The sequence below is a fragment of the Garra rufa genome, unplaced genomic scaffold (assembly GCF_049309525.1).
Source record: "Garra rufa unplaced genomic scaffold, GarRuf1.0 hap1_unplaced_001, whole genome shotgun sequence".
Lineage (NCBI taxonomy): Eukaryota > Metazoa > Chordata > Actinopteri > Cypriniformes > Cyprinidae > Garra > Garra rufa.
This window is the reverse complement of record NW_027394276.1, coordinates 20596608-20615786: the sequence shown is the minus strand read 5'-3', so window position 1 is coordinate 20615786 and position 19179 is coordinate 20596608. Positions and strand designations below refer to the sequence as shown.

At 37.5% G+C, this 19179-nt stretch overlaps 18 non-coding genes across 18 annotated transcripts; all 18 read right to left on the bottom strand.

The window, feature by feature from the left end:
• Nucleotides 1–712: 712 nt before the first annotated feature.
• LOC141302863 (5S ribosomal RNA) lies at nucleotides 713–831 on the bottom strand. Its single transcript, XR_012342848.1, has one exon. It is a non-coding gene; the product is annotated as a 5S ribosomal RNA (ribosomal RNA).
• An 84-nt stretch (nucleotides 832–915) lies between these two features.
• On the bottom strand, nucleotides 916–1034 carry LOC141302862 (5S ribosomal RNA). Its single transcript, XR_012342847.1, has one exon. It is a non-coding gene; the product is annotated as a 5S ribosomal RNA (ribosomal RNA).
• A 753-nt stretch (nucleotides 1035–1787) lies between these two features.
• On the bottom strand, nucleotides 1788–1906 carry LOC141303374 (5S ribosomal RNA). Its single transcript, XR_012343355.1, has one exon. It is a non-coding gene; the product is annotated as a 5S ribosomal RNA (ribosomal RNA).
• Nucleotides 1907–2659: 753 nt separating this feature from the next.
• LOC141302861 (5S ribosomal RNA) lies at nucleotides 2660–2778 on the bottom strand. The gene has a single exon (XR_012342846.1). It is a non-coding gene; the product is annotated as a 5S ribosomal RNA (ribosomal RNA).
• An 84-nt stretch (nucleotides 2779–2862) lies between these two features.
• On the bottom strand, nucleotides 2863–2981 carry LOC141302860 (5S ribosomal RNA). The gene has a single exon (XR_012342845.1). It is a non-coding gene; the product is annotated as a 5S ribosomal RNA (ribosomal RNA).
• Nucleotides 2982–3734: 753 nt separating this feature from the next.
• Nucleotides 3735–3853, bottom strand: LOC141302858 (5S ribosomal RNA). Its single transcript, XR_012342844.1, has one exon. It is a non-coding gene; the product is annotated as a 5S ribosomal RNA (ribosomal RNA).
• Nucleotides 3854–3937: 84 nt separating this feature from the next.
• Nucleotides 3938–4056, bottom strand: LOC141303162 (5S ribosomal RNA). The gene has a single exon (XR_012343145.1). It is a non-coding gene; the product is annotated as a 5S ribosomal RNA (ribosomal RNA).
• An 84-nt stretch (nucleotides 4057–4140) lies between these two features.
• Nucleotides 4141–4259, bottom strand: LOC141302857 (5S ribosomal RNA). The gene has a single exon (XR_012342843.1). It is a non-coding gene; the product is annotated as a 5S ribosomal RNA (ribosomal RNA).
• A 753-nt stretch (nucleotides 4260–5012) lies between these two features.
• On the bottom strand, nucleotides 5013–5131 carry LOC141302856 (5S ribosomal RNA). The gene has a single exon (XR_012342842.1). It is a non-coding gene; the product is annotated as a 5S ribosomal RNA (ribosomal RNA).
• Nucleotides 5132–5884: 753 nt separating this feature from the next.
• On the bottom strand, nucleotides 5885–6003 carry LOC141302855 (5S ribosomal RNA). The gene has a single exon (XR_012342841.1). It is a non-coding gene; the product is annotated as a 5S ribosomal RNA (ribosomal RNA).
• A 753-nt stretch (nucleotides 6004–6756) lies between these two features.
• Nucleotides 6757–6875, bottom strand: LOC141302853 (5S ribosomal RNA). Its single transcript, XR_012342838.1, has one exon. It is a non-coding gene; the product is annotated as a 5S ribosomal RNA (ribosomal RNA).
• A 753-nt stretch (nucleotides 6876–7628) lies between these two features.
• Nucleotides 7629–7747, bottom strand: LOC141302852 (5S ribosomal RNA). Its single transcript, XR_012342837.1, has one exon. It is a non-coding gene; the product is annotated as a 5S ribosomal RNA (ribosomal RNA).
• Nucleotides 7748–7831: 84 nt separating this feature from the next.
• Nucleotides 7832–7950, bottom strand: LOC141303123 (5S ribosomal RNA). Its single transcript, XR_012343107.1, has one exon. It is a non-coding gene; the product is annotated as a 5S ribosomal RNA (ribosomal RNA).
• Nucleotides 7951–8703: 753 nt separating this feature from the next.
• LOC141302851 (5S ribosomal RNA) lies at nucleotides 8704–8822 on the bottom strand. The gene has a single exon (XR_012342836.1). It is a non-coding gene; the product is annotated as a 5S ribosomal RNA (ribosomal RNA).
• Nucleotides 8823–9575: 753 nt separating this feature from the next.
• Nucleotides 9576–9694, bottom strand: LOC141303064 (5S ribosomal RNA). The gene has a single exon (XR_012343047.1). It is a non-coding gene; the product is annotated as a 5S ribosomal RNA (ribosomal RNA).
• An 84-nt stretch (nucleotides 9695–9778) lies between these two features.
• Nucleotides 9779–9897, bottom strand: LOC141303160 (5S ribosomal RNA). Its single transcript, XR_012343143.1, has one exon. It is a non-coding gene; the product is annotated as a 5S ribosomal RNA (ribosomal RNA).
• An 84-nt stretch (nucleotides 9898–9981) lies between these two features.
• Nucleotides 9982–10100, bottom strand: LOC141302850 (5S ribosomal RNA). The gene has a single exon (XR_012342835.1). It is a non-coding gene; the product is annotated as a 5S ribosomal RNA (ribosomal RNA).
• A 753-nt stretch (nucleotides 10101–10853) lies between these two features.
• On the bottom strand, nucleotides 10854–10972 carry LOC141302849 (5S ribosomal RNA). The gene has a single exon (XR_012342834.1). It is a non-coding gene; the product is annotated as a 5S ribosomal RNA (ribosomal RNA).
• Nucleotides 10973–19179: the final 8207 nt, after the last annotated feature.

Here is a 19179-nt window from a genome sequence, read left to right as displayed (position 1 = left end):
CGTAAAAGCCAGCATATTATATAAATAGTGAAGAAAAGGCAAAAGCTTACAGCACCTGGTAATCCCAGGCGGTCTCCCATCCAAGTGTAACAATCGGCCTTATCAGCCGAGTTACAAGACTAAAATGGGGTCAGATTTAACTGTGAGAGATGACTAGTGGTTAAAAGAATGAGACATAAAAGAAGATTGGTTTAAATAGATTTGGTTTATTTACAAGGTTCACATAAAAGACTTTAAAACAACACGATAAAACGAGGTAAACGCTGTTAAAAGAATACAGTTCATTTGTCCATACCCTAAAAACAGTCCAAGAATCCCAGTGTGTTGATAAGTCCAATGTGAGTGTCCACCGGTGTATATACAATCCACAGAAAGTGTAATCCAAAGTTTGCAGGTGGTGAATGGAAAGGTGAGCTCTAAAATTAGCAACTCCTCAATCCAACAGTTTGGTGACTGTCCTTTGTTTGTCATGCTGCTCTCTAATACAGTTGTACTTCCTGCTTCCTGTCATGTGTCTAGTCACATGGCAGGCCAACCATCCATTTTTTAAAGACACACACTCACTTAAAATGTTAAGAGTAATAAAATGGCCTAAAAAACATGTAAAACACTTAAAACTCTATAATACATTTAAATGATTGTAATAAATAGAGCGGTAAAACACGTCTTTCTAAAAGCCAGCATATTATATAAATAGTGAAGAAAAGGCAAAAGCTTACAGCACCTGGTATTCCCAGGCGGTCTCCCATCCAAGTACTAAGCAGGCCCGACGCTGCTTAGCTTCCGAGATCAGACGAGATCGGGCGCTCTCAGCGCGGTATGGCCGTAAGCGAGGGCTGCTCCAAAAAGTGGGCTATTTAAAGATCAGCCTCCGTAAAAGCCAGCATATTATATAAATAGTGAAGAAAAGGCAAAAGCTTACAGCACCTGGTATTCCCAGGCGGTCTCCCATCCAAGTACTAAGCAGGCCCGACGCTGCTTAGCTTCCGAGATCAGACGAGATCGGGCGCTCTCAGCGCGGTATGGCCGTAAGCGAGGGCTGCTCCAAAAAGTGGGCTATTTAAAGATCAGCCTCCGTAAAAGCCAGCATATTATATAAATAGTGAAGAAAAGGCAAAAGCTTACAGCACCTGGTATTCCCAGGCGGTCTCCCATCCAAGTGTAACAATCGGCCTTATCAGCCGAGTTACAAGACTAAAATGGGATCAGATTTAACTGTGAGAGATGACTAGTGGTTAAAAGAATGAGACATAAAAGAAGATTGGTTTAAATAGATTTGGTTTATTTACAAGGTTCACATAAAAGACTTTAAAACAACACGATAAAACGAGGTAAACGCTGTTAAAAGAATACAGTTCATTTGTCCATACCCTAAAAACAGTCCAAGAATCCCAGTGTGTTGATAAGTCCAATGTGAGTGTCCACCGGTGTATATACAATCCACAGAAAGTGTAATCCAAAGTTTGCAGGTGGTGAATGGAAAGGTGAGCTCTAAAATTAGCAACTCCTCAATCCAACAGTTTGGTGACTGTCCTTTGTTTGTCATGCTGCTCTCTTATACAGTTGTACTTCCTGCTTCCTGTCATGTGTCTAGTCACATGGCAGGCCAACCATCCATTTTTTAAAGACACACACTCACTTAAAATGTTAAGAGTAATAAAATGGCCTAAAAAACATGTAAAACACTTAAAACTCTATAATACATTTAAATGATTGTAATAAATAGAGCGGTAAAACACGTCTTTCTAAAAGCCAGCATATTATATAAATAGTGAAGAAAAGGCAAAAGCTTACAGCACCTGGTATTCCCAGGCGGTCTCCCATCCAAGTACTAAGCAGGCCCGACGTTGCTTAGCTTCCGAGATCAGACGAGATCGGGCGCTCTCAGCGCGGTATGGCCGTAAGCGAGGGCTGCTCCAAAAAGTGGGCTATTTAAAGATCAGCCTCCGTAAAAGCCAGCATATTATATAAATAGTGAAGAAAAGGCAAAAGCTTACAGCACCTGGTATTCCCAGGCGGTCTCCCATCCAAGTGTAACAATCGGCCTTATCAGCCGAGTTACAAGACTAAAATGGGATCAGATTTAACTGTGAGAGATGACTAGTGGTTAAAAGAATGAGACATAAAAGAAGATTGGTTTAAATAGATTTGGTTTATTTACAAGGTTCACATAAAAGACTTTAAAACAACACGATAAAACGAGGTAAACGCTGTTAAAAGAATACAGTTCATTTGTCCATACCCTAAAAACAGTCCAAGAATCCCAGTGTGTTGATAAGTCCAATGTGAGTGTCCACCGGTGTATATACAATCCACAGAAAGTGTAATCCAAAGTTTGCAGGTGGTGAATGGAAAGGTGAGCTCTAAAATTAGCAACTCCTCAATCCAACAGTTTGGTGACTGTCCTTTGTTTGTCATGCTGCTCTCTTATACAGTTGTACTTCCTGCTTCCTGTCATGTGTCTAGTCACATGGCAGGCCAACCATCCATTTTTTAAAGACACACACTCACTTAAAATGTTAAGAGTAATAAAATGGCCTAAAAAACATGTAAAACACTTAAAACTCTATAATACATTTAAATGATTGTAATAAATAGAGCGGTAAAACACGTCTTTCTAAAAGCCAGCATATTATATAAATAGTGAAGAAAAGGCAAAAGCTTACAGCACCTGGTATTCCCAGGCGGTCTCCCATCCAAGTACTAAGCAGGCCCGACGCTGCTTAGCTTCCGAGATCAGACGAGATCGGGCGCTCTCAGCGCGGTATGGCCGTAAGCGAGGGCTGCTCCAAAAAGTGGGCTATTTAAAGATCAGCCTCCGTAAAAGCCAGCATATTATATAAATAGTGAAGAAAAGGCAAAAGCTTACAGCACCTGGTATTCCCAGGCGGTCTCCCATCCAAGTACTAAGCAGGCCCGACGCTGCTTAGCTTCCGAGATCAGACGAGATCGGGCGCTCTCAGCGCGGTATGGCCGTAAGCGAGGGCTGCTCCAAAAAGTGGGCTATTTAAAGATCAGCCTCCGTAAAAGCCAGCATATTATATAAATAGTGAAGAAAAGGCAAAAGCTTACAGCACCTGGTAATCCCAGGCGGTCTCCCATCCAAGTGTAACAATCGGCCTTATCAGCCGAGTTACAAGACTAAAATGGGGTCAGATTTAACTGTGAGAGATGACTAGTGGTTAAAAGAATGAGACATAAAAGAAGATTGGTTTAAATAGATTTGGTTTATTTACAAGGTTCACATAAAAGACTTTAAAACAACACGATAAAACGAGGTAAATGCTGTTAAAAGAATACAGTTCATTTGTCCATACCCTAAAAACAGTCCAAGAATCCCAGTGTGTTGATAAGTCCAATGTGAGTGTCCACCGGTGTATATACAATCCACAGAAAGTGTAATCCAAAGTTTGCAGGTGGTGAATGGAAAGGTGAGCACTAAAATTAGCAACTCCTCAATCCAACAGTTTGGTGACTGTCCTTTGTTTGTCATGCTGCTCTCTTATACAGTTGTACTTCCTGCTTCCTGTCATGTGTCTAGTCACATGGCAGGCCAACCATCCATTTTTTAAAGACACACACTCACTTAAAATGTTAAGAGTAATAAAATGGCCTAAAAAACATGTAAAACACTTAAAACTCTATAATACATTTAAATGATTGTAATAAATAGAGCGGTAAAACACGTCTTTCTAAAAGCCAGCATATTATATAAATAGTGAAGAAAAGGCAAAAGCTTACAGCACCTGGTATTCCCAGGCGGTCTCCCATCCAAGTACTAAGCAGGCCCGACGCTGCTTAGCTTCCGAGATCAGACGAGATCGGGCGCTCTCAGCGCGGTATGGCCGTAAGCGAGGGCTGCTCCAAAAAGTGGGCTATTTAAAGATCAGCCTCCGTAAAAGCCAGCATATTATATAAATAGTGAAGAAAAGGCAAAAGCTTACAGCACCTGGTATTCCCAGGCGGTCTCCCATCCAAGTACTAAGCAGGCCCGACACTGCTTAGCTTCCGAGATCAGACGAGATCGGGCGCTCTCAGCGCGGTATGGCCGTAAGCGAGGGCTGCTCCAAAAAGTGGGCTATTTAAAGATCAGCCTCCGTAAAAGCCAGCATATTATATAAATAGTGAAGAAAAGGCAAAAGCTTACAGCACCTGGTATTCCCAGGCGGTCTCCCATCCAAGTACTAAGCAGGCCCGACGCTGCTTAGCTTCCGAGATCAGACGAGATCGGGCGCTCTCAGCGCGGTATGGCCGTAAGCGAGGGCTGCTCCAAAAAGTGGGCTATTTAAAGATCAGCCTCCGTAAAAGCCAGCATATTATATAAATAGTGAAGAAAAGGCAAAAGCTTACAGCACCTGGTATTCCCAGGCGGTCTCCCATCCAAGTGTAACAATCGGCCTTATCAGCCGAGTTACAAGACTAAAATGGGATCAGATTTAACTGTGAGAGATGACTAGTGGTTAAAAGAATGAGACATAAAAGAAGATTGGTTTAAATAGATTTGGTTTATTTACAAGGTTCACATAAAAGACTTTAAAACAACACGATAAAACGAGGTAAACGCTGTTAAAAGAATACAGTTCATTTGTCCATACCCTAAAAACAGTCCAAGAATCCCAGTGTGTTGATAAGTCCAATGTGAGTGTCCACCGGTGTATATACAATCCACAGAAAGTGTAATCCAAAGTTTGCAGGTGGTGAATGGAAAGGTGAGCTCTAAAATTAGCAACTCCTCAATCCAACAGTTTGGTGACTGTCCTTTGTTTGTCATGCTGCTCTCTTATACAGTTGTACTTCCTGCTTCCTGTCATGTGTCTAGTCACATGGCAGGCCAACCATCCATTTTTTAAAGACACACACTCACTTAAAATGTTAAGAGTAATAAAATGGCCTAAAAAACATGTAAAACACTTAAAACTCTATAATACATTTAAATGATTGTAATAAATAGAGCGGTAAAACACGTCTTTCTAAAAGCCAGCATATTATATAAATAGTGAAGAAAAGGCAAAAGCTTACAGCACCTGGTATTCCCAGGCGGTCTCCCATCCAAGTACTAAGCAGGCCCGACGCTGCTTAGCTTCCGAGATCAGACGAGATCGGGCGCTCTCAGCGCGGTATGGCCGTAAGCGAGGGCTGCTCCAAAAAGTGGGCTATTTAAAGATCAGCCTCCGTAAAAGCCAGCATATTATATAAATAGTGAAGAAAAGGCAAAAGCTTACAGCACCTGGTAATCCCAGGCGGTCTCCCATCCAAGTGTAACAATCGGCCTTATCAGCCGAGTTACAAGACTAAAATGGGGTCAGATTTAACTGTGAGAGATGACTAGTGGTTAAAAGAATGAGACATAAAAGAAGATTGGTTTAAATAGATTTGGTTTATTTACAAGGTTCACATAAAAGACTTTAAAACAACACGATAAAACGAGGTAAACGCTGTTAAAAGAATACAGTTCATTTGTCCATACCCTAAAAACAGTCCAAGAATCCCAGTGTGTTGATAAGTCCAATGTGAGTGTCCACCGGTGTATATACAATCCACAGAAAGTGTAATCCAAAGTTTGCAGGTGGTGAATGGAAAGGTGAGCTCTAAAATTAGCAACTCCTCAATCCAACAGTTTGGTGACTGTCCTTTGTTTGTCATGCTGCTCTCTTATACAGTTGTACTTCCTGCTTCCTGTCATGTGTCTAGTCACATGGCAGGCCAACCATCCATTTTTTAAAGACACACACTCACTTAAAATGTTAAGAGTAATAAAATGGCCTAAAAAACATGTAAAACACTTAAAACTCTATAATACATTTAAATGATTGTAATAAATAGAGCGGTAAAACACGTCTTTCTAAAAGCCAGCATATTATATAAATAGTGAAGAAAAGGCAAAAGCTTACAGCACCTGGTATTCCCAGGCGGTCTCCCATCCAAGTACTAAGCAGGCCCGACGCTGCTTAGCTTCCGAGATCAGACGAGATCGGGCGCTCTCAGCGCGGTATGGCCGTAAGCGAGGGCTGCTCCAAAAAGTGGGCTATTTAAAGATCAGCCTCCGTAAAAGCCAGCATATTATATAAATAGTGAAGAAAAGGCAAAAGCTTACAGCACCTGGTAATCCCAGGCGGTCTCCCATCCAAGTGTAACAATCGGCCTTATCAGCCGAGTTACAAGACTAAAATGGGGTCAGATTTAACTGTGAGAGATGACTAGTGGTTAAAAGAATGAGACATAAAAGAAGATTGGTTTAAATAGATTTGGTTTATTTACAAGGTTCACATAAAAGACTTTAAAACAACACGATAAAACAAGGTAAACGCTGTTAAAAGAATACAGTTCATTTGTCCATACCCTAAAAACAGTCCAAGAATCCCAGTGTGTTGATAAGTCCAATGTGAGTGTCCACCGGTGTATATACAATCCACAGAAAGTGTAATCCAAAGTTTGCAGGTGGTGAATGGAAAGGTGAGCTCTAAAATTAGCAACTCCTCAATCCAACAGTTTGGTGACTGTCCTTTGTTTGTCATGCTGCTCTCTTATACAGTTGTACTTCCTGCTTCCTGTCATGTGTCTAGTCACATGGCAGGCCAACCATCCATTTTTTAAAGACACACACTCACTTAAAATGTTAAGAGTAATAAAATGGCCTAAAAAACATGTAAAACACTTAAAACTCTATAATACATTTAAATGATTGTAATAAATAGAGCGGTAAAACACGTCTTTCTAAAAGCCAGCATATTATATAAATAGTGAAGAAAAGGCAAAAGCTTACAGCACCTGGTATTCCCAGGCGGTCTCCCATCCAAGTACTAAGCAGGCCCGACGCTGCTTAGCTTCCGAGATCAGACGAGATCGGGCGCTCTCAGCGCGGTATGGCCGTAAGCGAAGGCTGCTCCAAAAAGTGGGCTATTTAAAGATCAGCCTCCGTAAAAGCCAGCATATTATATAAATAGTGAAGAAAAGGCAAAAGCTTACAGCACCTGGTAATCCCAGGCGGTCTCCCATCCAAGTGTAACAATCGGCCTTATCAGCCGAGTTACAAGACTAAAATGGGGTCAGATTTAACTGTGAGAGATGACTAGTGGTTAAAAGAATGAGACATAAAAGAAGATTGGTTTAAATAGATTTGGTTTATTTACAAGGTTCACATAAAAGACTTTAAAACAACACGATAAAACGAGGTAAACGCTGTTAAAAGAATACAGTTCATTTGTCCATACCCTAAAAACAGTCCAAGAATCCCAGTGTGTTGATAAGTCCAATGTGAGTGTCCACCGGTGTATATACAATCCACAGAAAGTGTAATCCAAAGTTTGCAGGTGGTGAATGGAAAGGTGAGCTCTAAAATTAGCAACTCCTCAATCCAACAGTTTGGTGACTGTCCTTTGTTTGTCATGCTGCTCTCTTATACAGTTGTACTTCCTGCTTCCTGTCATGTGTCTAGTCACATGGCAGGCCAACCATCCATTTTTTAAAGACACACACTCACTTAAAATGTTAAGAGTAATAAAATGGCCTAAAAAACATGTAAAACACTTAAAACTCTATAATACATTTAAATGATTGTAATAAATAGAGCGGTAAAACACGTCTTTCTAAAAGCCAGCATATTATATAAATAGTGAAGAAAAGGCAAAAGCTTACAGCACCTGGTATTCCCAGGCGGTCTCCCATCCAAGTACTAAGCAGGCCCGACGCTGCTTAGCTTCCGAGATCAGACGAGATCGGGCGCTCTCAGCGCGGTATGGCCGTAAGCGAGGGCTGCTCCAAAAAGTGGGCTATTTAAAGATCAGCCTCCGTAAAAGCCAGCATATTATATAAATAGTGAAGAAAAGGCAAAAGCTTACAGCACCTGGCATTCCCAGGCGGTCTCCCATCCAAGTACTAAGCAGGCCCGACGCTGCTTAGCTTCCGAGATCAGACGAGATCGGGCGCTCTCAGCGCGGTATGGCCGTAAGCGAGGGCTGCTCCAAAAAGTGGGCTATTTAAAGATCAGCCTCCGTAAAAGCCAGCATATTATATAAATAGTGAAGAAAAGGCAAAAGCTTACAGCACCTGGTATTCCCAGGCGGTCTCCCATCCAAGTGTAACAATCGGCCTTATCAGCCGAGTTACAAGACTAAAATGGGATCAGATTTAACTGTGAGAGATGACTAGTGGTTAAAAGAATGAGACATAAAAGAAGATTGGTTTAAATAGATTTGGTTTATTTACAAGGTTCACATAAAAGACTTTAAAACAACACGATAAAACGAGGTAAACGCTGTTAAAAGAATACAGTTCATTTGTCCATACCCTAAAAACAGTCCAAGAATCCCAGTGTGTTGATAAGTCCAATGTGAGTGTCCACCGGTGTATATACAATCCACAGAAAGTGTAATCCAAAGTTTGCAGGTGGTGAATGGAAAGGTGAGCTCTAAAATTAGCAACTCCTCAATCCAACAGTTTGGTGACTGTCCTTTGTTTGTCATGCTGCTCTCTTATACAGTTGTACTTCCTGCTTCCTGTCATGTGTCTAGTCACATGGCAGGCCAACCATCCATTTTTTAAAGACACACACTCACTTAAAATGTTAAGAGTAATAAAATGGCCTAAAAAACATGTAAAACACTTAAAACTCTATAATACATTTAAATGATTGTAATAAATAGAGCGGTAAAACACGTCTTTCTAAAAGCCAGCATATTATATAAATAGTGAAGAAAAGGCAAAAGCTTACAGCACCTGGTATTCCCAGGCGGTCTCCCATCCAAGTACTAAGCAGGCCCGACGCTGCTTAGCTTCCGAGATCAGACGAGATCGGGCGCTCTCAGCGCGGTATGGCCGTAAGCGAGGGCTGCTCCAAAAAGTGGGCTATTTAAAGATCAGCCTCCGTAAAAGCCAGCATATTATATAAATAGTGAAGAAAAGGCAAAAGCTTACAGCACCTGGTATTCCCAGGCGGTCTCCCATCCAAGTGTAACAATCGGCCTTATCAGCCGAGTTACAAGACTAAAATGGGATCAGATTTAACTGTGAGAGATGACTAGTGGTTAAAAGAATGAGACATAAAAGAAGATTGGTTTAAATAGATTTGGTTTATTTACAAGGTTCACATAAAAGACTTTAAAACAACACGATAAAACGAGGTAAACGCTGTTAAAAGAATACAGTTCATTTGTCCATACCCTAAAAACAGTCCAAGAATCCCAGTGTGTTGATAAGTCCAATGTGAGTGTCCACCGGTGTATATACAATCCACAGAAAGTGTAATCCAAAGTTTGCAGGTGGTGAATGGAAAGGTGAGCTCTAAAATTAGCAACTCCTCAATCCAACAGTTTGGTGACTGTCCTTTGTTTGTCATGCTGCTCTCTTATACAGTTGTACTTCCTGCTTCCTGTCATGTGTCTAGTCACATGGCAGGCCAACCATCCATTTTTTAAAGACACACACTCACTTAAAATGTTAAGAGTAATAAAATGGCCTAAAAAACATGTAAAACACTTAAAACTCTATAATACATTTAAATGATTGTAATAAATAGAGCGGTAAAACACGTCTTTCTAAAAGCCAGCATATTATATAAATAGTGAAGAAAAGGCAAAAGCTTACAGCACCTGGTGTTCCCAGGCGGTCTCCCATCCAAGTACTAAGCAGGCCCGACGCTGCTTAGCTTCCGAGATCAGACGAGATCGGGCGCTCTCAGCGCGGTATGGCCGTAAGCGAGGGCTGCTCCAAAAAGTGGGCTATTTAAAGATCAGCCTCCGTAAAAGCCAGCATATTATATAAATAGTGAAGAAAAGGCAAAAGCTTACAGCACCTGGTATTCCCAGGCGGTCTCCCATCCAAGTACTAAGCAGGCCCGACACTGCTTAGCTTCCGAGATCAGACGAGATCGGGCGCTCTCAGCGCGGTATGGCCGTAAGCGAGGGCTGCTCCAAAAAGTGGGCTATTTAAAGATCAGCCTCCGTAAAAGCCAGCATATTATATAAATAGTGAAGAAAAGGCAAAAGCTTACAGCACCTGGTATTCCCAGGCGGTCTCCCATCCAAGTACTAAGCAGGCCCGACGCTGCTTAGCTTCCGAGATCAGACGAGATCGGGCGCTCTCAGCGCGGTATGGCCGTAAGCGAGGGCTGCTCCAAAAAGTGGGCTATTTAAAGATCAGCCTCCGTAAAAGCCAGCATATTATATAAATAGTGAAGAAAAGGCAAAAGCTTACAGCACCTGGTATTCCCAGGCGGTCTCCCATCCAAGTGTAACAATCGGCCTTATCAGCCGAGTTACAAGACTAAAATGGGATCAGATTTAACTGTGAGAGATGACTAGTGGTTAAAAGAATGAGACATAAAAGAAGATTGGTTTAAATAGATTTGGTTTATTTACAAGGTTCACATAAAAGACTTTAAAACAACACGATAAAACGAGGTAAACGCTGTTAAAAGAATACAGTTCATTTGTCCATACCCTAAAAACAGTCCAAGAATCCCAGTGTGTTGATAAGTCCAATGTGAGTGTCCACCGGTGTATATACAATCCACAGAAAGTGTAATCCAAAGTTTGCAGGTGGTGAATGGAAAGGTGAGCTCTAAAATTAGCAACTCCTCAATCCAACAGTTTGGTGACTGTCCTTTGTTTGTCATGCTGCTCTCTTATACAGTTGTACTTCCTGCTTCCTGTCATGTGTCTAGTCACATGGCAGGCCAACCATCCATTTTTTAAAGACACACACTCACTTAAAATGTTAAGAGTAATAAAATGGCCTAAAAAACATGTAAAACACTTAAAACTCTATAATACATTTAAATGATTGTAATAAATAGAGCGGTAAAACACGTCTTTCTAAAAGCCAGCATATTATATAAATAGTGAAGAAAAGGCAAAAGCTTACAGCACCTGGTATTCCCAGGCGGTCTCCCATCCAAGTACTAAGCAGGCCCGACGCTGCTTAGCTTCCGAGATCAGACGAGATCGGGCGCTCTCAGCGCGGTATGGCCGTAAGCGAGGGCTGCTCCAAAAAGTGGGCTATTTAAAGATCAGCCTCCGTAAAAGCCAGCATATTATATAAATAGTGAAGAAAAGGCAAAAGCTTACAGCACCTGGTAATCCCAGGCGGTCTCCCATCCAAGTGTAACAATCGGCCTTATCAGCCGAGTTACAAGACTAAAATGGGGTCAGATTTAACTGTGAGAGATGACTAGTGGTTAAAAGAATGAGACATAAAAGAAGATTGGTTTAAATAGATTTGGTTTATTTACAAGGTTCACATAAAAGACTTTAAAACAACACGATAAAACGAGGTAAACGCTGTTAAAAGAATACAGTTCATTTGTCCATACCCTAAAAACAGTCCAAGAATCCCAGTGTGTTGATAAGTCCAATGTGAGTGTCCACCGGTGTATATACAATCCACAGAAAGTGTAATCCAAAGTTTGCAGGTGGTGAATGGAAAGGTGAGCTCTAAAATTAGCAACTCCTCAATCCAACAGTTTGGTGACTGTCCTTTGTTTGTCATGCTGCTCTCTAATACAGTTGTACTTCCTGCTTCCTGTCATGTGTCTAGTCACATGGCAGGCCAACCATCCATTTTTTAAAGACACACACTCACTTAAAATGTTAAGAGTAATAAAATGGCCTAAAAAACATGTAAAACACTTAAAACTCTATAATACATTTAAATGATTGTAATAAATAGAGCGGTAAAACACGTCTTTCTAAAAGCCAGCATATTATATAAATAGTGAAGAAAAGGCAAAAGCTTACAGCACCTGGTATTCCCAGGCGGTCTCCCATCCAAGTACTAAGCAGGCCCGACGCTGCTTAGCTTCCGAGATCAGACGAGATCGGGCGCTCTTTTTTTTTTTTTTTTTTTTTTTTTTTTTTTTTTTTTTATTTATTTATTTAAAACATGTTAATACATTTTAAAAACAGTCTGAATCACATTCTGGCAACAATACATTAAATCGAAACCATGTCATTTCAATAAATGGGTTATCATTTACAAAAATTTTGACAAAAACATCTTTCTCTTCATTCATATTACAGTAATCAAACAAAACATTTAAAATAAAACACATCTTCACCTTAAAAAGTTTGCACACAGGTATTTTTGTTTTCTTTTGTTTGACAAAATTTCTTCTGCTCCAAATTACAAATCTAGCAATGGTTAATATCAAATTTAAAAAACACACATTCTTAAAATTACCTTTAGAACCAAATAAAAACATTGTTTCCCATTCTTCATCAATACATCTTTGTTCTACTCCCAATTTACTTGTCATTTCTTTTAATTTTTTTATAAAACATTTTAACCCTGTGCATTTAAAAAAAATATGTATCAATCCTTCATCTTCCCTATTACATACCTTGCATATTGCATCACTTGCCATTCCAAATTTACACAGTCTCATTTCACTTAATAAACAATTATGTCTTAAAATATAATCAAAGTTTTCTAAAATTGGACTTTTCCACCAAGCTCTTAGATTTTTCCATATTTTCTTAGTTTCCATACTTGGGTACAATCTTTGCCAATATCCTTCTGCTTTTGGTGTGATAAAAACATCTTCACATAAACAAGAATAAAACATCTTTAAAATACCATCTTTAAAAGCATGCTGTTTGTCATTACTGTTAAAATCAATCATCATTCCATCATTACCTTTTGTTTCTTCTGTACCTTCTATAATATTTATCCATTCTTCCGGTATTACTTCTTTCATTTGTTTGTATTGTTTTTCTAAGACTGTTTTAGTTTCATTGTCATAATTTTCTACAATTGCGTCTCTTATTACTTGCACCGGTACAAAACCAGGTATCACTTCATACAAAATATCTTTTATTTGCTTTATCCCCGCATAAAACCATTTTTTATAAAAAATGGTATCATTTCCCTTTTTAATTTGATTATTTAAAAACAATGGTTGTCTTAAAATCTCTTCCCTGGTAAAAGACGTACAAACAACATGCTTTCTAAAATCACCCCATGCTTTTACAACCTCTTTATAAAACTCTGGTATTCCGTTCATCATGTTTTCTTTTAGCTTCATCCATAAAACATCATCTCCCATTTTTCCACATTTATTTAAAAAATAGTTCATTACACCCTTCCACGCATATTTCCCATGTTTCCAGTATTTATTAACAGTTTTTATTCTTATACTTTTCATTCTTATTAATGGATCTATTAGTCCCAACCCTCCTTCCTCCACCTTTCCAATTAGAGTGTCATAAGCAATTTTCGATGGTTTCCCCTCCCATAAAAAGTTTAAAACAATAGATTTGATTTTTTTATACACCCATATAGGCAAACTCACAGAACCCAATACATACCACATTTTTGATAAAAACAAAGAATTAATAACTAAAACCTTCCCTTTTAAAAATAATCCTCTTAATTTCCAGAAATTTAATCTCTTCTCCATTCCTTTTAAAACCTCCTCCCATACCACTTCTCTTATTTCATTTTCATTTTCTCCAACCCTTATACCTAAAATTTTCATACTCTTCTTTTCTTCCTTAAATTGCATTTTATTCAGCAGATCATTCGGTAATCCAATTTTCATGTATGTAGTTTTTTCTTTATTAACTTTTGCCCCTGTTCCTTTACAATATCTTTCTAAAACTTCCATTGCTTTATCCATACTTTTAATATCTTTTACAAACAATGTCGTGTCATCTGCATATTGAAATATTTTTTGTTCTGATTCTTCTCCTTTTATGCGTATTCCTTTTATGTTCTTTTCCTGGTCTACTGCCAGTCCTAAAGCTTCAGATACTAAAGTGTATAATAATGCTGACATAGGACACCCTTGTCTGATTGATCTCGTTATTTTAAAATCTTTAGTTAAAAAACCATTCACTTTTACACAACTACTTATATCTGTATATAAACATTTTATCCATTTTAAAAAATTCTCCCCAAAACCAAATCTCTCCATCACATGTATCAAGTATTTGTGTTCAACTCTATCAAAAGCCTTTTCTAAATCCACACTTATTATATATCCTGTTTCTTTCTCCTCCTTCATGTACCATATCATATCTCTTATATTGTTAATGACATCAGTAATATCTCTTTTTAGAACAGCATATGCTTGATTTGTAGTAATTATATTTGGTACTACTATTTTCAATCGATTGGCTAAAATTTTGGCTAATATTTTATAATCTGTATTCAACATGCTTAGTGGTCTGTAGTTTTTCAGGTCTCTCTTATCACCTTTTTTCTTGTAAATTATTTTCACCATACCTTTCTTCATACTATTCGTTAAATTCCCTTTTTTAAAATTATCTATAAATATTTCATTTAAAATTGGACATAACACATCTTTAAAAACCTTATAAAATTCAGCTGTTAATCCATCTATTCCTGGACTTTTACCATTTTTCAGTTGATCAATTGCAATTCCTATTTCTAATTCCGTAATCTCACTCTCACACATTTCTTTGTCTCCCTCATTAAACTTTAACCTGTATTTTACTTAATACAAATTCCTCATCTTCTAAAACTATCTCATTTTTGGTAAATAAATGCTTATAGAATTCTCTGACTTCTTCCAAAATTCCTGTTTTATCTTCTACAATCCTCGCATCTTCTGTTTTAATACTTTTTATTATATCTGCTCTCTGTCTTGTTTTTTCTAATTCATAAAAATATTTCGTACTTCTTTCTCCTTCTACAATGTCTTTCGCCCTACTTCTTATTATTGCTCCTTTACACTTCTCTTCTTCTATTTTCTTTAATTCTTCCTGTAATTCTATTATCTTATCAATATTTTCATCATGCTCATTTACTTTCCTCATTTCTTCATCCCACTCTTTTTTAATCTTATTTTCTTTCATCTTTTTGACTTTTTGCCATTTTTTTGAATATTCCATTGAGAATTTTTTTATTCTTTTTTTTAGAATGTCCCACCAAAACCCTTTTTCTATTTCATACATTTCCTCATTTACACTATTAATTATTATACTTTCTATTTCCATTCTGTATATTTCATTTTTTAGAAGTTCTGCATTTAATATCCACACCCCTGGTCCTTTATCAGCCTCATTAAAATTCATCAATATCCATAAAAAATCATGATCACTCTCACTATAATTTTTGTAAGACGCCTTAGTGACATAATATGCTTCCTTTTTCTTACATAAAAATAAGTCTATTCTACTTTGCTTTAGAACTCTATCAACAATTTGTCTTCTTGAATATTCTCTTTTCATACCATTCCTCTCTCTCCACACATCCACCATATTATATTTCTCCATTATGTTATGTAGTTCATTCCTCCCTCTATCTCTTCTAAATCCCATTGAATCATCTACATCAATTCTCTGTATTACAGTGTTAAAATCACCTAACACCATAATGTTGTCATGTTTTTCTATTAACTCATTCATATCCCTGTAAAAATTAAATTTATCTCTTTCATCATTTGGTGCATGTATATTACACACTTTCATTTCTTTTCCATTACACACAAATTTAACAATTATTATTCTTCCCTTTGTGTCTTTATAATCTATATTTACTTCTTCAAATACTCCTTTTCTTATTAAAATAGCTACCCCTCTCTTCCTTTCCATATCACAGTTACTATATATTTCTCCGTTCCATAATTTTCTAATTTCATCACTTATTTTATCTTCCCATTTCGTTTCTTGTAAACATAGCACATCACATTTTTTGGTCAGACACATTAATCTTTCAAACTTTTGACATTTGGATAATCCTCTAGCATTCAGCGATACAATTGATATAGAGCTCATTAAAGAAAAGATTGGAAAAACCAAAACCCACCATTCAATCCGTTTCATTGTCTTTCAAAAAAGTATTTTTTACTTCACCCATTTCAGCTTTCCTCCTCTCCAGTCTTTCCTTTTGCTCTTCTCTTCTTATCTTCTGCCTTTTAAGAACCTGTTGAATGTCTAAGCCATCTTTTCTTGTTTTTACACATCTATTCAGTCTTTCTTTTCCTTTGTTTTCCATTCCACGAATTTCCCCCCCATTGTCTGCTCCTCTTACCTCAGTCAGTGTCTTTATTCCCTTATCCTCAGCTTTTTCTTTTTCTTGTCCTTTTTCGTAGTCCAGTTCATTAGTGTCCACATCGTCCTGTTCCTTAGAAAATCCTTCTTTAATCAAATTTATATCCTCTTTGTTCGCTCCTCCTCCCATCTCCATTCCTTGTTCTTCATCTTCCTTCTTTTCTTTATTCTCATCTATGTTGTTGTTCTCCTCTTCCTCGTCATCTTGTTTCTCGTCCTCTCCTTGCGTCTGCCTTTGTGAGTCATTTAACCTCTCAATTGTTGTAACTCCCATTACCTCTTGTATTTCCATTCCTGGATCTTCATTTTCCTCGTCTTCTATCTCGCATCTGCATCTTAACATTGTCTTTTGGCAGCCTTGGCACCGCGGGACTTTACAGTCTCGCGCATAATGCCCCTGCTCAAGACAATTTCTGCATGTGAATTGTGGGCAGTCCTTTTTTTCATGCTCCGGACTTACACAGATCCTGCATGTCTTCACTTGATTATCGTGAATCACTCTGAAGTACTGCACTCCTTCTTCAGTCCTGAAGCTTGTGTTGTATGGTAAAGACGTCACCTCTTGTGGAAACTTTACCCTCAAAAATCGTGTTCCGTCTGCCACCGTTGTCCCGGGATGATATCTTCTTCTTAGTGGTAGAATGGGAGTTACACCCCAATTGATTAGTTTTTGACTGATTTCCTCATCTTCAATATAGCTGGGCAGACTCAAGAAAGACACCATTCTTTCTGTTGCACACAATTTCCTTATCTCACATTCTTGTCCGTTTATCATTATTCCATTCAACAGCAAATCACAGTCCATCTCACTTTCCATAGTCATTTCAAAATCATAATTATTTTTTCTTCTCAGTCCGATCAATTTTCCCATTCCAACTTTCTCTTCAACTGCTTTAATTATCATTAGTATTGTTATATTTTCTATATCTTTAACAGTCATTGTTAATGTTGCTTCTTTCTTGTATTCCCTCTGATACCTTGTTTGTTTGCTTAATTTCTGTATCATTTGTTGTCGTTGAGATAAAACATTTCTTTTTTCTCCAACTTCTTTCTCAATTCCAATACCTTCAGTTGATTGTAGATCTCCTTTCCGTTCTTGTCCAGTTGTTTTTCTTTCTTGTTTCCTCCTTGAAACCACCGTCGCCCACGTTTCATTATTGTTTTCTCCATGTCTTTCATTTATATTCCTTTCAGTTATGTCTGCAACAAATCCTGGTTCCGCATTTCCCATCTCATGTTGTTTTACCAGTCCGTGTTCTTTGTCCATTAAATCCATTTTTGGTTGTCTCAAACCCCAAACAGAAAGACCTGTTTGGGGTTAAAAAAAACCTTCCTCAAAAAAAAAAACTCCTTCTAACTAAAAAACAAACAAAATAAATGTGAAAAAACACCCAGAAAAATGGTGAGCCTATCTCACCTACTGCACACTACAAACTGCCAACTCACTTCCTGTTTGCTCTCTAGCGCCTCAGGTGGGGGTATGGCCATAAGCGAGGGCTGCTCCAAAAAGTGGGCTATTTAAAGATCAGCCTCCGTAAAAGCCAGCATATTATATAAATAGTGAAGAAAAGGCAAAAGCTTACAGCACCTGGTATTCCCAGGCGGTCTCCCATCCAAGTACTAAGCAGGCCCGACGCTGCTTAGCTTCCGAGATCAGACGAGATCGGGCGCTCTTTTTTTTTTTTTTTATTTTATTTAAAACATGTTAATACATTTTAAAAACAGTCTGAATCACATTCTGGCAACAATACATTAAATCGAAACCATGTCATTTCAATAAATGGGTTATCATTTACAAAAATTTTGACAAAAACATCTTTCTCTTCATTCATATTACAGTAATCAAACAAAACATTTAAAATAAAACACATCTTCACCTTAAAAAGTTTGCACACAGGTATTTTTGTTTTCTTTTGTTTGACAAAATTTCTTCTGCTCCAAATTACAAATCTAGCAATGGTTAATATCAAATTTAAAAAACACACATTCTTAAAATTACCTTTAGAACCAAATAAAAACATTGTTTCCCATTCTTCATCAATACGTCTTTGTTCTACTCCCAATTTACTTGTCATTTCTTTTAATTTTTTTATAAAACATTTTAACCCTGTGCATTTAAAAAAAATATGTATCAATCCTTCATCTTCCCTATTACATACCTTGCATATTGCATCACTTGCCATTCCAAATTTACACAGTCTCATTTCACTTAATAAACAATTATGTCTTAAAATATAATCAAAGTTTTCTAAAATTGGACTTTTCCACCAAGCTCTTAGATTTTTCCATATTTTCTTAGTTTCCATACTTGGGTACAATCTTTGCCAATATCCTTCTGCTTTTGGTGTGATAAAAACATCTTCACATAAACAAGAATAAAACATCTTTAAAATACCATCTTTAAAAGCATGCTGTTTGTCATTACTTTTAAAATCAATTCTCATTCCATCATTACCTTTTGTTTCTTCTGTACCTTCTATAATATTTATCCATTCTTCCGGTATTACTTCTTTCATTTGTTTGTATTGTTTTTCTAAGACTGTTTTAGTTTCATTGTCATAATTTTCTACAATTGCGTCTCTTATTACTTGCACCGGTACAAAACCAGGTATCACTTCATACAAGATATCTTTTATTTGCTTTATCCCCGCATAAAACCATTTTTTATAAAAAATGGTATCATTTCCCTTTTTAATTTGATTATTTAAAAACAATGGTTGTCTTAAAATCTCTTCCCTGGTAAAAGACGTACAAACAACATGCTTTCTAAAATCACCCCATGCTTTTACAACCTCTTTATAAAACTCTGGTATTCCGTTCATCATGTTTTCTTTTAGCTTCATCCATAAAACATCATCTCCCATTTTTCCACATTTATTTAAAAAATAGTTCATTACACCCTTCCACGCATATTTCCCATGTTTCCAGTATTTATTAACAGTTTTTATTCTTATACTTTTCATTCTTATTAATGGATCTATTAGTCCCAACCCTCCTTCCTCCACCTTTCCAATTAGAGTGTCATAAGCAATTTTCGATGGTTTCCCCTCCCATAAAAAGTTTAAAACAATAGATTTGATTTTTTTATACACCCATATAGGCAAACTCACAGAACCCAATACATACCACATTTTTGATAAAAACAAAGAATTAATAACTAAAACCTTCC